Source organism: Miscanthus floridulus, chromosome 14, assembly GCF_019320115.1.
Source record: "Miscanthus floridulus cultivar M001 chromosome 14, ASM1932011v1, whole genome shotgun sequence".
Classification (NCBI taxonomy): Eukaryota; Viridiplantae; Streptophyta; class Magnoliopsida; order Poales; family Poaceae; genus Miscanthus; species Miscanthus floridulus.
Window position 1 is genome coordinate 81,769,712 of NC_089593.1, and position 23,427 is coordinate 81,793,138.

General features: G+C 44.7%; 1 pseudogene; it reads right to left on the reverse strand.

Annotated features, from left to right (window-relative positions):
* Positions 1 to 22,096: 22,096 nt before the first annotated feature.
* Positions 22,097 to 22,835, reverse strand: LOC136503865 (uncharacterized; annotated as a pseudogene).
* Between the last annotated feature and the right edge of the window lie 592 nt (positions 22,836 to 23,427).

Genomic DNA, 23,427 nt, shown 5'->3' on the forward strand with positions numbered 1-23,427 from the left:
AAACCATCTCAACCGGTGTTGGACAAGCTTTTCTTCAATTGGCGGTACCCCTAATCTCTCACGTATATTATCGTTCCAAACTCGATCCCTTCTTGTATGACCGCAAATCCAACGCAACATACGCATTTCCGCGACACTTAGCTGTTGAACATGTCGTCTTTTTGTAGGCCAACATTCTGCACCATACAACATAGCAGGTCTAATCGCCGTCCTATAAAACTTGCCTTTTAGCTTCTGTGGTACCCTTTTGTCACATAGGACACCAGACGCTTGCCGCCACTTCATCCACCCTGCTTTGATTCTATGGCTAACATCTTCATCAATATCCCTGTCCCTCTGTAGCATTGATCCTAAATATCAAAAGGTATCCTTCCTAGGCACTACTTGACCTTCCAAACTAACATCTTCCTCCTCCCGAGTAGTAGTGCCGAAGTCACATCTCATATACTCAGTTTTAGTTCTACTGAGTCTAAAACCTTTGGACTCCAAAGTCTCCCGCCATAACTCCAGTTTCTGATTCACTCCTGTCCGGCTTTCATCAACTAGCACTACATCATCCGCGAAAAGCATACACCAAGGGATGTCCCTTTGTATGTCCCTTGTGACCTCATCCATCACTAAAGCAAACAAATAAGGGCTCAAAGCTGACCCTTGATGTAGTCCTATCCTAATCGGGAAGTCATCCGTGTCTCCATCACTTGTTCGAACTCTAGTCACAACATTGTTGTACATGTCCTTAATGAGCCCGACGTACTTCGTTGGGACTTTATGTTTGTCCAAAGCCCACCACATAACATTCCTTGGTATTTTATCATAAGCCTTCTCCAAGTCAATAAAAACCATGTGTAGGTCCTTCTTCTTCTCCCTATACCGCTCCATAACTTGTCTTACTAAGAAAATGGCTTCCATGGTTGACCTTCTGGGTATGAAACCAAATTGGTTCATAGAGACCCGCGTTATTGCTCTCAAGCGATGCTCGATAACTCTCTCCCATAGCTTCATAGTATGGCTCATCAACTTAATTCCTCGGTAATTCGTACAACTTTGAATATCTCCTTTATTCTTGTAGATCGGTACCAATATACTTCTCCTCCACTCATCAGGCATCTTGTTCGATCGAAAAATATGGTTGAACAGCTTGGTTAGCCATACTATAGCTATGTCCCCGAGGCATCTCCACACCTCGATTGGGATACCATTCGGTCCCATCGCCTTACCTCCTTTCATCCTTTTCAACGCCTCTCTGACCTTAGATTCTTGGATTCTCCGCACAAAGCGCCTATTGGTGTCATCAAAAGAGTCATCCAACTAAAAGGTTGTGTCTATATTCTCACCATTGAACAATTTGTCAAAATACTCTTGCCATCGATGTCGGATCTCATCCTCCTTCACCAAGAGATGCTCCCTTTCATCCTTAATGCACTTAACTTGGTTGAAGTCCCATGTCTTTCTCTCCCGAACCCTAGCCATCCTATAAATGTCCTTCTCTCCTTCCTTTGTACTCAAATGTTGGTAAAGATCCTCGTACACTCTACCCTTTGCCACACTTATAGCTTGCTTTGCAGTCTTCTTTGCCACCTTGTACTTCTCTATGTTGTCCACACTCCTATCATGGTACAAGCGTCTATAGCATTCTTTCTTCTCCTTAATAGCCCTTTGGACTTCCTCGTTCCACCACCAAGTATCTTTAGCCTCGCGTCCTCTTCCTTTGGTAACTCCACACACCTCTGAGGCTACCTTCCGAATGTTGGTTGCCATCTTTGTAACAGAACCGACCAAATCATAAGAACGTAAGTACAAAAACAATCACCGAAGCGATCAAATTCCTGTACTTAAGCTCCCATAATCCCGGTAGTCCGGAAATCACGAAGGATTTCAACCAACTCTCGACATACAAACCAAGATCGTAATGATTCAACATAACACATCATTCGTTACAACAGTTCACAAGTAGCATTCGGATTACATCCATCAGAGTTCGAAATAAAATATTACAAACCAAGTTTAAATCTGCGGAAGCAACATAGTTTAGTACATAACTTCATAGTTTCAAATACATTGCCAGGTCTGAGTCATGTCCCACAAAAGCATCATCAGATACGAGAACTAGAGGAGACCGCGCCCAACGGTCTAGTCTTCATCCCCAGCAGGGAGAAGGCAATACTTGCAGCAACCAAAGTAGAACTGGTCATCTGCAACAGGTGGGAAATAAACCCTGAGTACGAGAAGGTACTCAGCTAGACTTACCCGACAAAAATCAGAAATAAAAGACACCAAGGATCATGCAAGGCTTTTCAGGTGGGCTAGCTTGACACAGTTGCATAAAAGAGCTTATGATTATAGTAACCAATTTAAACTGATTATCAAGCTTATCATTAATTACCTGTCCACTAGATTAGCACCTGTACTAGAGCACTCACTTATTAGGAGCAAACAATATTAACCATAGCAGGTATCATAAGGCTGTCCTCATCATATCATCATTTCCGAACCATTAAGTTATTAAGTGTATCTACATTGGAGATAAGCCCGTCAAGTTCTCACTAACCGGGAGAGACGGCGACTCGAATCGAATTACAACTCAGCTGAGGGGGTATTCCTAACTCTCACCCTGGCATACTTTGCAAGGGTAGCCGTGGGTTACCTTTGGAACATCTCAGGAACCAAATTCGCGGGTTCGATCAGTGCCAGCACTCTCAGGGATTACCCTTCTGCCAGGACGATCAGGACTTTTAAATCACCTGCCCTTGGACTCACGCCTACGGCTCCCTTCCGAGGCGCACTTTATACTTATCGACTCCCGGCCTGAGGTGAGCTACTCGGCTTCACGGTCGGTCTTCAGGCCGGCCAACTAAGAGAGAGGCATGCGTTCAACATGAACAGGAAAGGCTCCAAGATCCAGTCCTTAATCGACACAGACGGAGTCACTGCAAACCGGCAAGCCTCCGCCCGGTCTTCATTTCAAATTAAGACTGGTTCTTTTCCACGATAGCAAATATAGCCAACCGTGCCACATGTATCATCCTATATCTCGCAGGTGACAGGAAATCACCCGACTTCTACCGCGTTTAAGCAGGGCTAAGCACTACTCGAGCCTGAGCTACATAGGATTCAGGGTAACAATATCTGGACAAGGAATGGGTAACCAATGCAGCAAGTGTTTGCATCCAACACCTAAACTTAATGCAACAATATATGTAATAATAATACTGTAACTGCATTTCGGAAATTAGGAGGCTTAATATGCTCCGAGGCTTGCCTTTCACAAAGTTGCAAGGACGGTGGTCAGGGCACTCAACGGCGACCTCGTCTGGCACTTCTCCTGAAGGCTGCTCCTCCTGAATCTCCGGTGTCGGCTGCTGCTGCTCGTTCGTTTCCTCGAATTCCAGCAGGGTTACTCCTTCCGGTACACCTATTGCATGCCGATGCATAAGATAAATATCATGGATGCATAAGGAATGACATGATGCTCATGATGAATGAATCACAATGGGTGTTTATGAAAACATCACTGGACACTCGTTTACTGAGTAATTAGCTCTATTCAAATCACTTTAAGCATGTATCCAACTTAACTTAACTAATAAGAGCAACTTACCTAACTTTCATAACCTAAGATAAAGATGCTCATCTTCAGTTAAAGGCCTAACACCTAGGAACAGTACCATGAACTTAGAATAGTAAAGACATACTTAATATAACAGTTAAAGCTTCATATGCAACAAGTAGTAACTTAATTCTATCATAACCAGAGTTCTATAACTCCAAATGACTTGCAAGAGGACATTCTGGAAAGCTTATGAAATTCTATACAATTTATTTGTAAACATCAAAGCATGATTCTGAAGTTGACCAAATCCAATTCCAGTAGACCTAGAATCTGTCCCGCAATGACAGGGTTGCTAACTTAATTATTTAACGATGGTGCAAAAGCCTAATTTGACCAAACCAAGTTTACCAACTTGTTTTTCATACCTAAGAAACATCAGAAAGTATAGTGCCAACTTCTAAATAAATTATTTAATATCCTTTTCCAATTTATTTAGTTAATTAGGTGATTTAAGCAATATATAGTAAAACTATTCATAAAAATCTACAAAAATTACAGTAGCTATCTCATGCTGCACATAGACTACCATAAAAATTTCAAAGCCATTGGACCAGCATAACTTGCTGTATCCAAAATAATAGATGACATGTCTATTTCTAGCATAATTAGGAAACCTTATTAAAAAGTGTCAAGCAACAGATTTCCCATTTTTCCTAGCATCCTTCTAGCATAAGAATAGCACCCATAAAATTTCACCTTCACTGGATCTATAGAAAAATTATAAAAATTCACCCAAGATCCATACCTTAATAAAAGGAAATTCTATAACTCACAAACTACACATGCACTAGCTCTGAAATTTTAACCAGATACTCTACTAATCAAAAATAGATGACCCACAAAATTTCATAATTTTTGGACCACAGAAACTCAAGATAAAATTCAAACAAGTTCGCATGCTTCTAAAAACACATTTCAAAGTCCTATTTAATTCATCCAATTTTTCTAAAACATGTGCTCATATACTATTTTTATTAAATACTAGACTTCACAAAGAACACTACAAAAATTGAATCACATCATTTAGATCCCTAGAACTTGAGATATACATTTTACAAATTCATATGTAAATCTGTAAAATAAAGAAAAACAAAAACAAAAATGAAGCTTCACTGCTGGGCCGGCCTGCTGACCCGCGCGCGGCCTGCTCGGCTTGGCCCGGCCCGCTCGAAGCGCTCGGCCCTGACAGCCGGGTCCCCAGCGTCAGCCGCAGCAGGGCAGAGGAGTGGCTCGACCGACGTTTTCTCGCCGGCGGCGAGATCGCCGGTGAGAAGGTCGTCACCTACGCGTTCCCTGTGTCAAGCCGCATCTAATGGTACCCCTTATGAGACCTAGGGTTGAGTGGAGCAGGGTCGCCGTCGGCCATGGCGGCACGGCGGAGGGGCTCGGCAGTACGCCGGCCATCTCCGGTCGGTAGCAACCTGTCTAGGCTCAAAACGAGCATCACAGTGTCCTAGGGAATGAAAAGAACAAGAGAGGAGGTGCTGAAGTACTCCAGATGGAGCTGGCCACGGAGCACCCAACTCCGACAAGGTTGCGGCAGCGTGGGAATGTCGAATGCGACCTCACCCGAGGTCGATTGACGGCAAGGATAAGATGAGAAGCTAGAGGAGGTCTCGTCGGTGCTATGGAAGAGACGGAGGGAGCTGAGGTGCGGAGGTGAGCTCGCGGAAGCTCGTCGGAGCTCACAGTGGTAATGGCGCTCCGCCGCGGAGGAAGAGGAAACGTGGCCTCTACCTTGACTTTCCGGCTCAACGATGAGGTGGACGAGGTCGAGGATATGACGGTGAAGCCGTGGGCGAGATGGAACGAGGCGAGGCGCGGTGACGAGCGCACGTGAGCTCGACGAAGCGCGCGGCGGCGATGGCAGCGCGTTCCTCCGCCTCGGCTTGCACGGTGAAGAAGAGGGAAAAGGAAATGGAGGTGGGTGAGCTGGTGGCGTCGTGGTGTACTTGAGGCGCGCCCTGGCCTAGCTGGTGGGGCCAGCGCCGGCGTACGGCCTCCACGGCGTGTCCACGCGGCAGCGACGGCCTGAGGCCGGTCGGCCACTCGGCCCGGCGGAGACAGCCATCAGACGCGCGATCAGTCGACTGACGGAGAGATTTGGCGTCGATCAAACTCCTAAACCATAGCTCAGTAGCGCATACTTCCTAAACAAAAGTTTAAGCCCTATGTACCAGCTACAAAACTCCTTTAGAGACTAAAGTCTAATTCGCAAAGTAAAGAGAGAAACTTTATGCCAAAGTTGAGTTCATAAAACTGAAAACTCAGTTTCATACTTAGAAAAATTCTAAGTGTGGAATCCAACCCCAAAACTGGCTTGTGGGACCCTTTAGAGCATGTTGTGCACATTTTCATGAGTTGGTCACAAAATAACTTTTGTTCCTTATAAAATTTACTACAACTTTGCTTTAGGTTGCTCAAACATGCATAGACTCTAAGTTACACTTTTTAAACAGTCAAACAGTGAGACTCCAAGGGTCAATTCAAGTCAAACTTGCACTTGAGGACATTTTGGTCATTTTGGTCTACATGAACAATGTTCCAACAAGTAAACTAAATGTAGTTAAGGTGTATTAGACCATGATCAACCATTTTACAAAGTTGTTATACCACTTCTACTGATCACATGTGATAAAGAAAGTAAAACAAGCAATTCATACATATGTTTCAATACAATGTTTCACATGTTGCATGACTACCATTCACAACAATCAAGCATGAAACATACACAGTTGAAAATGTTGCATATGCACGTTTCAGTAACAATGACATGATGACATAGATAATGCACATGTTTATGAAATGACATGCAATTTAGTGGAAGCCAAACACCTAGGGTGTTACAATCTTGTCCCACATGTTGTTTATGTCGTCTTCTTCCTTCCAAGAGCCCTCTTTGATAACCCTTTCCCTAAATACCTCTGACATCTCCCCTTTCAGTTTCCACCACTTTGTTCTTTCAATCTTAGCTTGTTTATCCCTACGAGCACGCACTTGAAAATGAAAATCTGCCACCAAAAGCTTATGTTGAGAAACAACACACTCCCCCGATATCACCTTGCAATCCAAGCATGCTCATTTGTCCTTTCTTCTTGCGAGGACAAAGTCAATCTGGCTACAGTGTTGTCCGCTACTGAAGGTCACTAGATGAGATTCTCTCTTTCTAAAGAAAGTGTTGGCTATCATCAGGTCAAAAGCTACTGTGAAGTCCAGAACTTCCTCCCCCTCCTGATTCCTACTACCATACCCAAAACCTCCATGAACTGCCTCGAAACCTGCGCTTATAGTACCTACATGCCCATTAAGATCTCCTCCTATAAAAAGCTTCTCACTACTAGGTATAGCTCTAACCAGGCCATCTAAGTCTTCCCAGAATCGTCTCTTAGCACTCTCGTCGAGGCCTACTTGGGGGCATACGCACTAATTACGTTCAAGACCATATCACCAACAACAAGCTTGACTAAGATAATCCTATCTCCTTGCCTTCTCACTCCCACCACACCATTCTTGAGGCTCTTATCAATCAAAACTCCTACTCCATTTCTATTCGCGACTGTCCCTGTGTACCAAAGCTTGAAACATGTATTGTCCACCTCCTTCGCCTTCTGACCCTTCCATTTAGTCTCTTGAATGCATAATATATTTACACGCCTCCTAGTCGCGGTATCAACTAATTCTCTTAACTTACCTGTAAGTGACCCTACATTCCAACTACCTAAACGGATCCTAGTTGGTTCGACTAGCTTCCTTACCCTTCGCACCCGTCGACTCAGATGCGAAGACCCTTGCTCATTTTTCACTACACCCGGGCGCCGATGTAGCGCGCCACTAAGGAAGCGACGACCCGATCCTTGGTCACTTGACACCATGCCCAGATCACGACACGGCGCGTCACGGGCGTGACGACCCGGCCCTTGCCCATTTAACACCATACCCGGGTTCCGATATGGCGCGTCGCTAAGAGGGTTACGCCCCAATGATTTACACAGTAAACAATCACTGCACAAAAATTATCATATACATGTTTTATACAATTTTTGCTCTCTATCAAAATAACAAAAATCATCAATTAAAGGCACTTGAACTACACATCAATATTTCTCTACAGAACATGCATGACATATATTTTTCCTACAAAGTACATCACTAAAGGAGATTAACAAAACTAGAACCATATTTTTCTGATAACTATTCTATTTACTAGACATTTTCTAAGATAACAGCAAATACAAGAATTAAATAAAACCCTATACAAAATATCACAAAAACCACATGCAATATTTTTCTACTGTAGATCTAAGAATAAGAAGCATATAGAAATTTGTTTCATCAAATTGGGAGCAACATTTTTCAATTTATGAATTTCTAAAGCATTTAAACAAAATCTGTAAATCGTTTCTTTTATTCCTTCTGAAAATCCCGGTTCAAAAACGCTAGATCCACCCGGATCTGTACACGTGCGTACACACACAGGGGCTGACAAACGGGCCTAGGGGTCAGCGGGACCCCACCTGTCAGCGGGAGAGGAAGAAGGGCGGCGCTGACCACGGCTAACCTCGCCGCCGGCGAGTTCTCCGGCGAGGAGGTCTACTCTATCGCACTCTCCTTCGCAAGGCGAACCTACTGGTGCAGCTATCGTGGCCAGTGGAGCTTGAGAGCAAGCTCACCGGCATCCATGGCGGCGCGGTGGCCTGGCTCAACATCGGCCGGCCATCTCCGGCCGACATGAGGCGCAGGGAGGGGCTTAGGAGCTCCACCGCGTCAGGGCGGTGCTTGAGCGCGTGAAAATAGGGAGAGAGGTGGAGCGGAGAGGGGGAGTCCACGGAGCGGAGCTCTCCGGTGAGCTCGACCACTACTCCGCCAAGGGATTCCTGAGGAAGGGAAGCTTCCCATGGCTTACTGAGGCGAGCACGGGGTGCGTGAGGTGGAGGCGGAGCTTTGGGCGAGACGGAGCGGTCGACGGTGAGCTGGGGTGGCCGGGCGAGCCAACTCTGGCGAGGCGCGTGCGGTGGCGGAGCTGCCTGCGCGCACGGAAGCTGCTGCTGCTGCTGTCCTAGTGAGGATGAGGCAAAGGAAGGGAGGGAATGGCAGAGTGATGGAGCGGGGGCGCGCCCGGGCCGACAAAACGGTCAGGGCATGGCGACGTCGGCGGCGCATGGCGGCCACATGGCGGCGGGACTCTGCCGCGGGCACGCGGAGGTGCGGCGCTAGCGCTGGCGCGGGCGTGGGAGTGCGGGCGAGTGTGCGGGCGGGCCAGGTCGGCTTCGCTAGCTGGGCCAGAAGCGGAGCGGCGGCCCAACTAAGGTAAGAACTGTTTTTCATTTTCTTTTCTTTCCCAAATTCATTCAAATGAAATTTTAAACCTTTTCAAAGCAGTTTCAAAAGTTGGACCCAACATAGAAGTTGCTCAAAAAATGTACTCTACAACTTTGCCAAAAAGAGTAAGGCCAAAATCCAATTAGATTTTGAGCTATAGATTTAAAGTTAATTTAAATTAAAAACCCTATTTTAGAAGATTATTTTTAAAAGCAAAATTTGAGAAAACTTTGAATATACACCTTGCTCCAAATTGCATCCTAATTACTTCTAAGTGGTCTAAGTGATCAACCAAGGTACACACATGGTAAAACAAACATAGCATCCAATCTATTAAAACAAAACTATGCAACATACATGCTTCATTAGTATGTTTCAATTCTATATTTCGTGTCATGCTTATGAATGCATAATAATGATTATGCTCATGATTTGCAAAATGTTAATGCTTGCTTAACACCGAGGTGTTACAGCCTTCACCAACAACTCACCGCCCGCCAGGTGTTCGCCGTCAACGTCGACCAGATAACGCCATACGTTGCCGACCAGACGCTCCGTCTAAAGCTAAGTCACGTTTTAATATTCTTCTAAATATTCTCCAATCTCCGTATATCGGCATAATGTTTTTCCGAACTGTTTTCTCCATGTTTGCTCTCCAAATGATTTTCCGAACCCCCGAACAGTCATGTTGATGCTCGGACGCCTCCAGAGATGGCCCTGTCTCTGGCTCCTCCCTACACGTGCTATGGGCTCCGCACTCTGCGTTATGTGTAGTTGGCAGGGGTTCTTTGGTGACGCCTGTTCCTCCTACACGTGCACGGGCTCCGCGCTTGACGTTATGGGCTATGGGCTAGCTAGGGCTGGAGACTCAGCTACACACTAATTGGTCGGGCGGTTTATATTAAACATAAATATATTTTCACGTCAACTGATCGTCGAACTGTATACGTCGTTTCATCACCATTGCTGATTTTTCTCTAGAGTTTATTTATTTTTACATCATGTACTACCCGTTCTACATGTTTGTATTGTAGGATCATCATCTAGGTGATCGGATCACCTGGTGCTCGGACTTCTCCACCGATCAACTGACTGTTCATCGCTCGTGCTTCATCGTCAGCTACGCCGGTTACTCCTCAGCGCTCGGTTTCTTCATGCTCGAGGAGTAAGTGGGCACACTTCACCGCACGGACGTCGCCAGCTACGCCGGGGACTCCTCGATGCTTGGACCTCGCCAGCTTCGCCTGGGACTCCTCGGTGCTCGAGCATCGCCGCCTATGCCGGGGACTCCTCGGTGCTCGGTCATCACCAGTAGCATCGGGGACTCCACGCTCTTCGGCGCTCGGACATCGCCAGCTTCGCTGGGGACTCCTCGGTGCTCGGACATCGCCGCCTACGCCGGGGACTCCTCGGTGCTCGGTCATCGCCAGCGACGCCGGGGAATCCTCGCTCCTCGGTGCTCGGACATCGCCAATGACGTCGGGGACTCCTTCCTCCTCGGTGCTCGGTCATCACCAGCGGCGCCGAGGACTCCTCGCTCCTCGGTGCTCGGACATCGCCAGCTTCGCCGGGGACTCCTCGCTGCTCGGACATCACCGCCTACGCCGGGGACTCCACGATACTCGGACATCGCCACCTACGCCGGGGACTCCTCGGTGCTCGGTCATCGCCAGCGACACCGGGGACTCCTCGCTCCTCGGTGCTCGGACATCCCCGGCGACGTCGGGGACTTTTCGCTCCTTGGTGCTCGGTCATCACCAGCGACGCCGGGGACTCCTCGCTCCTCGGTGCTCGGTCATCGCCAGCGATGCTGGGGACTCCTCGCTCCTCGGTGCTGGTCATCGCCAGTGACGTCGGGGACTCCTCGCTCCTTCGTGCTCGGTCATCGCCAGCGACGCCGGGGACTCCTCGCTCCTCGGTGCTCGATCATCGCCAGCGACGCCGAGGACTCCTCGCTCCTCGGTGCTCGGTCATCGCCAGCGACGCCGGGGACTCCTCGCTCCTCGGTGTTCGGTCATCGCCAGCGACACCGGGGACTCCTCGCTCCTACATCACCGCCTACGCCAGGGACTCCTCGCTCCTCGGTGCTCGATCATCGCTAGTGACATCGGGGATTCCTCGCTCTTCGGTGCTCGGTCATCGCCGGCGACGTCGGGGACTCCTCGCTCCTCGGTGCTCGGACATCACCAGCGACGCCGGGGACTTCTCGCTCCTTGGTGCTCGGTCATCGCCAACGACGCCGGGGACTCCTCGCTCCTCGGTGCTCGGTCATCGCCAGCGACGCCGGGGACTCCTCGCTCCTCGGTGCTCGGTCATCGCCAGCGACACCGAGGACTCCTCACTCCTCGGTGCTCGGACATCGTCGCCTACACCCGGGACTCCTTGGTGCTCGGTCATCGCCGGCGGCGTCGGGGACTCCTCGCTCCTCAATACTCGGACATCGCCGCCTACGCCGGGGACTCCTCGGTGCTCGGTCATCGCCAGCGACGTTGGGGACTCCTCGCTCCTTGGTGCTCGAACATCGCCAATGACGTCGGGGACTCCTCGCTCCTCGGTGCTCGGATATCACCAGCGACTCGATGCTCGGTCATTGCCAGCGACACCGGGGACTCCTCGCTTCTCGGTGCTCGGATCTCGCCAGCGACGCTGGGGACTCCTCACTCCTTGGTGCTTGGTCATCGCCAGCGACGCCAGGGACTTCCTTGGTGGTCGGATCTTGCTATGTCTCATCGGTGTGCTATCAAGCTGCTCCATGCTGTTCGAATCAGGGTACTGATCTTGGGCAGCACGTCTGGGGTCTTGATACGCACATGTCGAACGACGTCGGCAAGCTTTCAGACTTCTTTTTCTTTGACCCTGCTACAAGATTCATTCTTCATCTTCCAGTAGGCTCGGGGACTAAGTGAACACACTTCACCTTGTGGTGAATATGCTTGTTCTTATCTCGAGGCTACGCCTGAGGACTGGCAGCCTGTTCGACTGGTCTTCTACTTTCTGACTCTGGCACCACGTGACTACGTCACCTACTATCAGGCTCGGGGACTAGCTGTGGGGGTATGGCCTTCGGATACCCACGGCAGACCACATGGGCTGTGCCCCCAGGGTGGCCCAGCCCACAAGATCAAGGCGTGCACGGCGCTGCTCGACGTGCACCGCAAGACATTGTATAGTACCAAATATGATACTTACCTTGTAACCCTACTCCTCCAGACTATATAAGGAGAGGCAGGGGTCCTCTAGCGGACACGATCCATCTAGATCTATCTACTACATCTCAATACAAATACACCAAAGACACATGACATAGGGTATTATGTCGATCAGACGGCCCGAACCTGTCTAAATCGCTGTCTCTGCGCCTTGTGTCACCATCCGATTCCTGATTACGCGCACCCCTACCGACAAATCTACCATCGCAGGATACCCCTCGATGGACTGTCGTGTGTCGATGATGGTGACAAAGAAAGGATGCTTTTTTCTACGAGAACGTTGCCCCTGTGCTACAAGAGAAATAGCATCACGTGCTTCCTGGCTACGTGTCCAGCAACTTTTTCCCGAAACCAATACTAACGTTTGCCCGCGTTGCTGCAGCCCTAAGTATTACAATGAGGAGCAAAGTTCTAGTGCTGTGTTAGTACTTGATCCTTTCCAAAATTTCCACCTTAGCTTAATTAGAGCTTGTTTGTGTACCACCATAAAGTTTAGTACAATCCATTTAAACATGTATACTAGATTTTAGTCCATGTGTCTCAACTGATAACTAGTTCACTATCAATTGGCAAGAGAGAGTTGAAGTGGACCCGTGGCTAGTCGTTGTATCCAAACAGAACTAGACTAAACTTTAGTCATTTAACAAATAATTCTACAATTAGTACTCTTAACGGTTAGTTCTAAGTAATCCAAACATACCCTTATCTATCATTTTCCCTTTTCTCATTTGATTTGTTGCTACATTAGTTTTTTATCCTATGTAATAGTCTATTTAGTTATATATATAAGATATAAGAGTCTGTTTGGATTAACTAAGAGCAACTGCTAGTAGTGCTAGCCTGGGCCTGTTCGGCTGGTATGAAAGCTGACTGATAAGCCAACCTTGACTGATTTATTATGAGAGAAAAATACTGTAGATTATAGCTGATAAGTTCAAGCGAACAGGCCCCCTAGACACAAGACATTCGTCAACCTTCCAACTACCGTCTACACGGTCTAGACCACGACTAGATGTGTCTAGATTTATTATATGGTTTTTGTACTACAGCAAATCAAATTTCATACAAATATTAAAAAAAATGCCAATGTAATCGGCTAATTCTACTTTAGCGTCTAAAATACAAAAGCAATGTTAAGTTGATAACATATGAACAACTTAGATTTGAAAGACAATAGTTTTTCAATTCTTAGTTTGTCACATATTTGATCTGATACCTCTCTGACATAGATACAAATACATTTTATAATTTATATAAACCAAAGAAGCAAAGAAAATAACATATTCTGATCGTAACATAGCTCTCACTTCTCAATTCTCACTATAATATGATAGATAATTGATATGCTATGATAATTAACTAAATTTTAAGATATATCATTATCAGATCAAATACTTAGCAAAATTATAATTTTGTTGGGAGGGAGTAGCTAGCTAATAGTTCCCGGCTAATATTAGCTAGCTACCTATTGGTTAGGTGCTATTTGGATCCACTAGCTAAAATATGGATGCATGGGTGGTTTTGTCCGTAATGCCTTTCTTTTTCTATTTGCTATTGGTAGGGGACGCCCAAAGATATAGATGGGAGGGCAAAAGTGTCTTTTAAAATCTATTAGTCAGGTTTGTGATAGCTAACAGGGGTGAAGCTATACTCAAATCAGTGGACGTGGCCGCATCCACACAAAAAATAAAAATCAATGTTAAGAGCTAAATTTTCACCATATTTGCACTCGCGCGTTACAAACCTTGCACCCACAATGTAAGGGCACCCCTTAAATTTACTCTAGCTCCGTCCTTAATAGCTAATGAGATAGTTGTAGCTAGCTGTATAGCTAACAATTAGCTGGATTCCTTTTAATCGAGATCCGGTTATTTGTTTTAGCAACTAACTATTAGCTAGTTGGATCAAACTAGGACTTAAATTTTAAAGACAGATACGACAAATAAGAAGCAACCTCTCTGTACAGTACACCAAAGTAACAAAAAGCATAGGAATTAATGGCGGCCAAATGAGTTTGTTAGGTACCTATTCTAAATTTTGGAATTGGCCTAAGCTGCTTGTTTCTTTAACCATTTGTGACGATGTTAGCATTGAAGTGGACTTGAAAGCAGCTTCAAATTGGAAAATGAAATCATGTTCATATCGTTTTCAAGTCCACCTCCACATGGAAGGAATAGCAGTATTCGCCCTGTTCGTTTGGGCTTGTTTGGTTTATAAGCCGTACTTTTTTAGTCAACGAACAATATTTTTCTCTCACAATAAATCAGCCAACAATACTTTCAGCCATGGCTTATCAGCCAAACAAGCCTAAACGATCAGGGCGATTATATTAGGTTTACAACTTACACAATGTTGGATGACTCCAATCTCCAGGGTATCCAACTATCCCAATCAGGTTCAATTTATATGTACATGTCCCTTTCTTATTAGAGAAACAAAAAACATTGTTACGATGGGAATGAAAACAACAGATAAAAGTTTAGAAAACAGCAACACCAAGGGATGACCTTCATGAAAGGTAACCGGTCCTCCATCGGTTCCACCAACAGCTCCACAACTTCTCTAACCAAAGCCCTGTTCGTTTGGGCTTGTTTGGCTTATAAGCCATGGCTGAAAGTACTGTTGTCTGATTTGGTGTGAGAGAAAAATAGTGTTCGTTGGCTGATAAACCATGACTTATAAACCGAATACGACCAAGCGAACAGGCTGCAAATGCCAACATGGGGGTGCAGCTCCGTAGGTGAAGTATTTCCAGCTATTTAGAGATGCAGATAGGAGCATGAACTAAAAATACCATCGTCTCATAGATCCCTCTGGCTCTAGTGGCCCTAGCGTGGCCATGGTCAGATTTGCCCTGCGGCGCGTTGGTGTGGGCACGGCCGGTGGAGGCGAGACCGACGACAGGAAGGGGCAAAGGTAGGGCGACGACACATGGTAGTGCGAGAAGGGGTGGAGGCAAGGCAGAGGTGGCACGCGGTGCGGGGAGGAGCGGAGGAGGGGGGGGGGGAGGCACAAGGACAACAACAGGAGTATTCTTAGGTATTCATTGAAATACCCATATTTTCTTGTAACATAATGAATATGTATTATGTATACTAAAATATCTAGTTGTAATAGTGTTTTTGGTTCTTGTTGTTTTAGAGGAAATTGTTCTTTAAATACCCTGGTGTCGAATCCTAGCTCCGCCATTGGTGGGGCAGAGGGCAATAGGAGGAGGAAGATGATAACATTAAAATAGAGAGGAAGGAAATAAATAGGAAGAAAATGAAAAAGAAAAAGGCATGAAAAAAGAGAGAAGGGTACTATAGATATTTCATCATTTCTATCTACCATGAGATGTTGTTTTACCAAATATTTTCCTAAGATAGTTTTGGCTCCACTAGTGGAGCTTCTTGTGGAGTTGAATCCCAAAAAACTGCTCCACCAGTAAACTAGTGCTGTACTAATAAATGGGGTCATATATTGTTTTGGTGATCCGATTACCTTTCTATTGTTGATATATATAGTTATTTGGAACTCACATAAATATGTTGCGATTGTTTTATTGCTCATTGTCGTGCATGAAAAAATAAGGAAAACGACACTAACCTCACAGAAGCCATGCTCCACCATATGCGTAGATCCTTAACATTGCATGGCTAGCACTTTACTTTATATCGATTTCATGATTAGGTTATAGGTTTCACCCAATGTAGTGCCAAAAAAGTCATGCACTTAAACTCGTGATGCAATCAATAGAAAGTAAAGAACAAAATGATAATTTAAATAAATTAGAGGTGTGATTACAAGTAATGAAACACTCCAACACATGAATAAATAATATCCAAATAACTCCAGATAGCAACACGCAGATAACGTTTTCTTAAAAACGGTACTAGTTTCTTTTTTATTCTCAATATGAATAGTTATGAGCTTCTAGAGATTAAACCATAATTTTTTAGAAAATAGAAAACCATATTTGAACCAGCTAGAGGACCAATAAATTGCCCAGTTTTAATAGTTGGACGGTGTCTGATACCTACTTTCGTAGTTTAGGTTGAAAATCAAATTGTCGTGTAATAAGGTGGAAGTCTAAGAAAAATATTCTTTTACCCAAAAATCTAACGTAGCAACAAATGAAATGAGGAAAGAGAAGCTAGTGCCTTGTGGAAGAAATGAGCTAATAAACTCAAAATCCAAGGCACAAGAGATTACAACAAAACATGCATTCGAGTAAAACTAAGTAATGCATCGTCAATGCATACGTTCTTGCATTTCCCTATTGGTCAAGACGAAATTATTAACAGTATTTTGAGTTACACGATGTTGGAAGAATAACAGTATTTTGTCGGGCTTTCGACTTACACGATGTTGGAGGACACCTGAGTACAACTATCGCAACCAGATTTATTATACGACTTACACAATGTCATCATTTTAAAGATCTATGATCAATACATCACCAGAAAATCTAGCATGCATCATGCGCCTTTCTTTGTTATTAGAAAAAAGAATGAAGCATTGTTGATTGGAAAACCAATAGATGAAAGTTTGGAAGAAAAAAAACAGCAGCACCTAGGGATGCCCCTCACGAAATGTAACCGGCCGGTCAAGAGTGCACACGCCAAAGTAGAACGTAGCACATCGCAATGCGCAGATGATGGTCTGAACGAGAGAACAATCAAACAAGCCTAGTCCAATGAGTGTCAGCCAGGACAAAACAAGCCTATAGACCTTGCCCACGCAGCTGGCAGCATCCGTACTTGGCGTCGTGGTGCCCGGGCTGCAGCCTGCAGGTGCCTTGGAGGAGCTGCGGCAGGTGTGGGACAGGATCCGATCCGCCGGTGCTAGCTGCTGGTCGCCGTGATTGCGGCCAGAACTCGCCGACGGGCCGGGGAGCGGATTGGGGCTGCGCCCTGGCCTTCCGTTCCTTGCCTGGCTCGGCTTCGTTCGGCGGACAGCGTCTGATGCAGATTTGTATATGCTGCTACAAACAAATCACAACGGCAAAGACAAGGACGTTCACCACTCGCTGCCACAGACAGACAGCGCCACTTGTTTTTGGAAGTAGAAGCAGCGAACAGCGAACAGCGCAGAGCCACGGCCCACGGCCATGCATGGATGATCTGGATGTCACACGGGACTTCGTACAAATCGGTGGGCACAGGATGTGCCGGATTCTTCACAAAAGCAATACCGGCTACACTTTTACTAACTGGATGGATGGATGGAAACTTTTTTTTTGGGATTTTTATTTTTAAAAAGTAGACACGCGTGTGCGATAGGCACATGTGTCTAAAAAGAATTCATACACAAGAGATTGAATACACAACAATTTATTAAAGCGTTTTGGAGAGAAGAGAAGAACGATCTAACTAAACAGACACCAACACAGGGTTGTGGACAACTTCAGCGAGAGGAGTTCAAGAGGCCACAGTAAGCCCTTGTTTAGTTGAGGGGAAAGTTGGAATTTAGCTACTGTAGTATTTTCGTTTTTATTTGGCAATTAGTGTTCAATCATGGACTAATTAGGCTCAAAACGTTCGTCTCGCAATTTCCCACCAAACTGTGTAATTAGTTTTTTTTTTCATCTACATTTAATGCTCCATGCATGTATCACAAGATTCGATGTAATAGATACTGTAGCACTTTTTTAGAACTTTTTTTTGCAACTAAACACGGGCTAACTTATTCCGTAGTTGGTATTTATTTATTTACTAGATGTAAGCCCGTGTGTTGCATGGGGTCATAAAATTTTGCCACGCCTACAACAACGCATGTGGCTTACAAATAATATATACGTAGGACACATGTTTTCAAGGAGGGTCGAGTGGGGATATGAGCGCCGTAGACGATGATGGTTCGTATTTTTTAGTGTAGAGAAGTTGGCGTAAGTGTAGTCCAGACCATGAAATTACATAGAAATTTCTATAGTACCACGTCAATAGGAATCCAGCTCTTGGGCCTGCTGGGTTTTGAGCGGACCTGGGCCTCATCTAGTTATGAATTAACTGTAGCAATATTTATTCATTTAAAAAAATTGAAATTCCTATATGGCTCGGCTGTTGTAGTAGTAGTAGGCAGGGGCGGATCTACGGCCCGGGCTAGGGGGGCTGTAGCCCGGGGCACAGCCCGCAAACTCTGCGAGCAGGAGCGGCCAGCCCCACGAATCCATGATATCAAGGCTCCGAGCCTAGGCTGGCCAGTGAAGCCTAGCATCGATTACTCTCCAAATAGGAGCTGCATCATTTTTTGATTTTTTTTGTTATATCTATTACATTTAGTGAACGACTACTAAGGTTTTTAACCTTGATTAAGGCCCTGTTTAGATTCCACCCAAAAACCAAAAATTTTCAAGATTCCTCGTCACATCAAATCTTGCGGCACATGCATGGAGCATTAAATGTAGGTAAAAAGAATAACTAATTGCACAGTTTGCCTGTAATTGGCGAGACGAATCTTTTAAGCCTAAATAGTCCATAATTGGATAATTTTTGCCAAATACAAACGAAAGTGCTACAGTAGCCAAAAAGCCAAAAAAATTCGAAACTAAACGCGCCCTAATTAGCCCTCTCCGTGGCTGGTTTCTGGATCCGCCACTGGTAGTAGGCCTGTACCCTACGTACATTTGTACCTGATTTAATGAGATACCACAGCCGGGCCGTAGAGATTGGGCTAAGTGGCCTACATACAATGCGCTGGACTGGAGTATGGAGATCGGGAGGGACAGTCTTCTTTTTATTTGCACGTGTGGAGAGTTCGTGGCAAATCGGGACTCGTATCGGTTCCTATTGAACGCAGGTCTTGGTATCCGTTCCTATCAAACGCACGCACGCAGGACTTCGTATCCGTTCCTATCGAACGCACGCACAAGGACTTTGTAATGAGTCGTAATTGGGTATCAACAGGATTTTGTATCATCAGGTAGATGATCACTTTAAGTCTTTTTAGGTCTAGATATATGTATAGTACTGAATTAATGAGATACACACCACTTCACATGTTCAACCTTCAATATTTAAGCTGTGGTGGTCAGCGGAAAACACCTCACCCCACCCCCCTCCCCCCTCTGTTTTTATAAAATCGTCACTATTTAAAATTCACATTCTGTAGCGAAAACTTCAGTTCATTAAAGGCAACGTTGCTATACCGACCATCAATTGGCAAGGCATAATGAAAGGAACGTACCTATCATTTATACTACATGAATATATCATTTCAGTCATATTTTGAGTCTGCTTTTCTAACAACGCAACCCAATATATACACTACTGTATATAAACAGGCTAAATATTTGCTGACATAGTTACTTCCTCTCATCATATTATTCCAAGAGAAGTAGAAGAATTAGCTTCACGGAGAAGTCTCGTTCTGCATATTTTCTTTTTTCTTTTTTCTTTTTTAAAAAAGTCCAAAAAATAAGCTTTATAATATTGGAACTTAGAAACAACTGGACAACACCAAAGCCTTCGGTTCTGATTGCACTCCGAGAAACTCACAAATAGATAGAGCACAAAATAATTCTATACAAGATTGATCTTAATTGGAACGATCATGAATATGATACTTGAAGTGCATCTCGATTTTGTTGAGTGAAACAAGCTAGAAGCAATACCCCGAAATGAATGAATAGAAAAAAAAATCATACTTGAAGTGTACCTTTGTAGCACATGCATATATATGGAACTGTTCTCAACAAGCTGGATATGATTGGTTCTCAAAGACAAAACAAGCTGGATATGATGGTGTGGCAACCTAACTTGCAGCCACACCAAAATGAACATGTGCATTCATAAGGTAGGCTACTGACATGAACAATTGATCGAACCTATAGTTATGAAAATGAAATGAACTTGTGCTAGCTTAATTTTTTCAGCAAAATTCAGGTAGGCTACTGGCATAGTTGGTACAGTTAAACTGCAACTGTAATAGAAGCGAACTAATAATCTACCCTTCGTAAGAGAGACATGAATTGCTGGTACTTTTATCTCCTGGGATTGCCACTATTACAATAGTCAGTGGTTTTATATATAGTATAAACAAGGAAATAAACCCACAATGATGTCTGTCGTCATATGTTTTTCTAGTAAAATTTCTCTATTGATTATAGAGCTGTTAAGAAAAAACTTTAATGCAGGTCCGTGAAGAAATAAGCCTTTTGTTCAGCTGCATCCACAAACTCATCTAAAAGGATTGCACAAATATTTACAAATAAATATACGGTGATCAACAAGGAGACTAAAATAAACCACAAACACTTGAGACTGCAACTCTGGCAGAGAGCCATCCATGAACTTGCTCACACAACATTTCTGTCGGAGTTGAGATAGACTAATCCTCCTACCTCCTCTTGTAAAATGGCCCGAGCTATTACACTAGTTGAGAAACGACTTTCGGTTCGCACTTTTAGTCTCGGTTGTGTTGGGATCCGGAACTAATGTAAGCATTAATCCCGGGTCTAAATTTTACAGGCACCAAAGGCCTTTTTATCCCGGTTGAAAAACTGGGACTAAAACCCATTTCCTAATCGGGATTGAAGCCGACCTGTATACTAGTGTTAGGGCCAAGGACCTAGTTTATAAACTAAATGTTTTTTTTATGAAACACGAGGGGTGTGACCTCCTACTGGAATTTATTATAAAAAAGAGGTAAAACTGCATACAAAGTTTAGGAAACAAAAAAGGTTACAAAAAAAAAGATGAAAGAAATTGCACATAAGCTTATAGCCATATAAATCAATAAGAGGGTGAAACTTTGCTTTTCCTCATAGAATAACCAGAGCAAATTCACGCCTAAAAATGGTCTTACAATGATTCACTAACGGAGGAAAGCTATGGAAGAAGGCGTCATTTCTTACTATCCATATAGACCAGGACATTGCTATTATGATTTCCACAGAGAAGGGTAGTTCCAGTTATAGCCCAGCAAGCTGAGGCAAAGTGGCATCCAAGCATCATATGGAAAAAGGCTCTCATCTATGCCCAAAGAGCAGAGAACGCAAGAGTAATCTTCAAGGGCTATGTTCTCGCGTTAAGAAGCTCTCTTGTGTTAAGTCTATCTTTCAGAAGTAACCAAAAGAAACTAAATGGGTTGGGAGGAAGATGGCTTTTGTCTATCTCTCCTGTAAATACAGTTTATGGGGTAAAGGCTAGGGTTTTCCTACTTCAAATCTCCTCTGTTCTATCTGGGGTTAGGTCTAACAGTCGGTGCCGTCCGTGATTTGGATTGTAGAAAATCAGAGAGAATGGGAAAAATTTGATCAGAAAGCCTCGAAGCTCCTCACGATGGTTAACCTCCGTGCCAAAGGTTCCAGAATCTGGTCTTTTGCTCCCGGTCCCGCCCGAAGCATCCTCAGAAACAAATTCTGGCTCCTGGTCCCGGACCCCTGGTTTTCCTCCACCAGCCATCCTGCGCATAAGCCCAAGCTCCAGCGGCCTGATCCAGCGAGGCCTCACTCTCGGCCCGTGGGTCGGCCACACCCGAAGGCCCCTTGGGTGCCTAAGAGAATGAAATTTTCTATTTATATTTTTAAAATTCGTTTTTGCAAAAATATTTTCTAAATAAAAAATTGTAAACTATACTACTGCCAGTGATTGAAGCGGCGGCAAGTACATATCGCCGGTTGAACCAACGGAATATTTGGTTATCGCTGTTTTAACTAGCGGAATTTTCTTTTTTTTCCTACTAGCTGAGTGCCGTGTGTAGCTACAGGAACCAAAAATTTTCATGAGATAACGTGTCAACATCTAAGTTAATCAAAGATAAATTATTGAGATCACTATTTTTAGTGTACACTGTTTTCCTCTTGAGGGCAGCCAACGTCACTCACTCATTAACAACTTTTTATACGTATAATATTAACCATACGAGAGAAACATATTAGAAATACTATATAATCAACAGGTTTCAATTATATAAAATCTGTACATCCAATCAATAGAGTCATAACTACTTGTCTCTCATTTCTTTTCAACCTCTGTTACCTGAAATTCAGATGGATACAAAAAATGTCAGTAATAAAGAACACAAATATAAGAATATAATAGTTATGCAAAATAGAAGACAATACCTTTTCATAGAGTTAGGATCTCCTTGTAGACAATATTTTTCATGTATGTACCATGTATTTTGGTCTTTTTTTTCTTAACCTTCTTATCACCGGGTGGGACGGCAAGAATCCTAATGTTCGATCTGGCAGTGGCTCTAGATAGCACAACATACAGCTGACCATGAGAGAACACCGGTTCAGGCAAATACACACCAGCATTGGGGAGAGTCTGCCCTCGTGCCTTGTTAATCGTCATGGCAAAACTGAGTCTAATAGGAAACTGCTTCCTCTTGAACTGGAACGGGAACATCTCGTCATCCGAGGGGCATAACGGAATCCGTGGTAGGAAGATTTGCTTTCCGGCATGGTTTCCGACCATAATTTCTGCATCGATAATATTTCTTGGGAACCCTCGAACAACTAGCCTGGTTCCATTGCAAAGTCCACCCGCAGGGTCGATGTTCCTTAGCAATATGACCGGGCACCCAATCTTGAGCTTTAACACATGTGAAGGGAGACCGTTGGGGGTCAAAGTGTTGAGGAACTTAGATGGGTAGTAGTTGTGTGGATCATCCACCACACTGTCAAAGCTATGGTACACCATCTCATCCCCTTGGAAACGACTTATCATCTTCATGTTAATCATATCAACCCAGTCGTTCCGCTGAGATAATATTGCTCGTGAGGTGATGTAGCTCTTCTTTGACATATTGGCATTGAGGACAGGGAATATGCAGTCAATTAATATATCAAGATCACTGCCTTTCTCAGTCTGTGGTATGCATATATCACCAAGAAGGCGGATTTCACCATCACCATTAGCCTCCTCAGAGCCTCCCCCGATGCGTAGCAAGTATTCTGCAAACCATGGGTCGCTCTTTGCCCTCATGTTGCGCACTAGTTTGAGATGTCGCATGGAATTCCAAAGGTACGACATCCACAATGAGGCACCAACTATTTTAGCCCTTGATCCTCTTCGAACAACTGGGAGAACCCGCCTAAAATCTCCACCAAACACCACAGTCTTCCCCCCAAACGGCAGGTTAGGATGGTCCATGATATCACGGAGGCTGTTGTCTAGCGCCTCGACACCTTGCCTCTTCATCATCGTCACCTCGTCCCAAATAATAAGGGATGCGGTCCGAAGTAGCTTAGCGGTACCACTCTATTTTGTGAAGGTGCAAAAGGCCTCATCATCGAGGGTGAGGGGAATCTTGAAGCGCGAGTGGGCAGTTCTGCCACCAGACATTATTGAGGCAGCA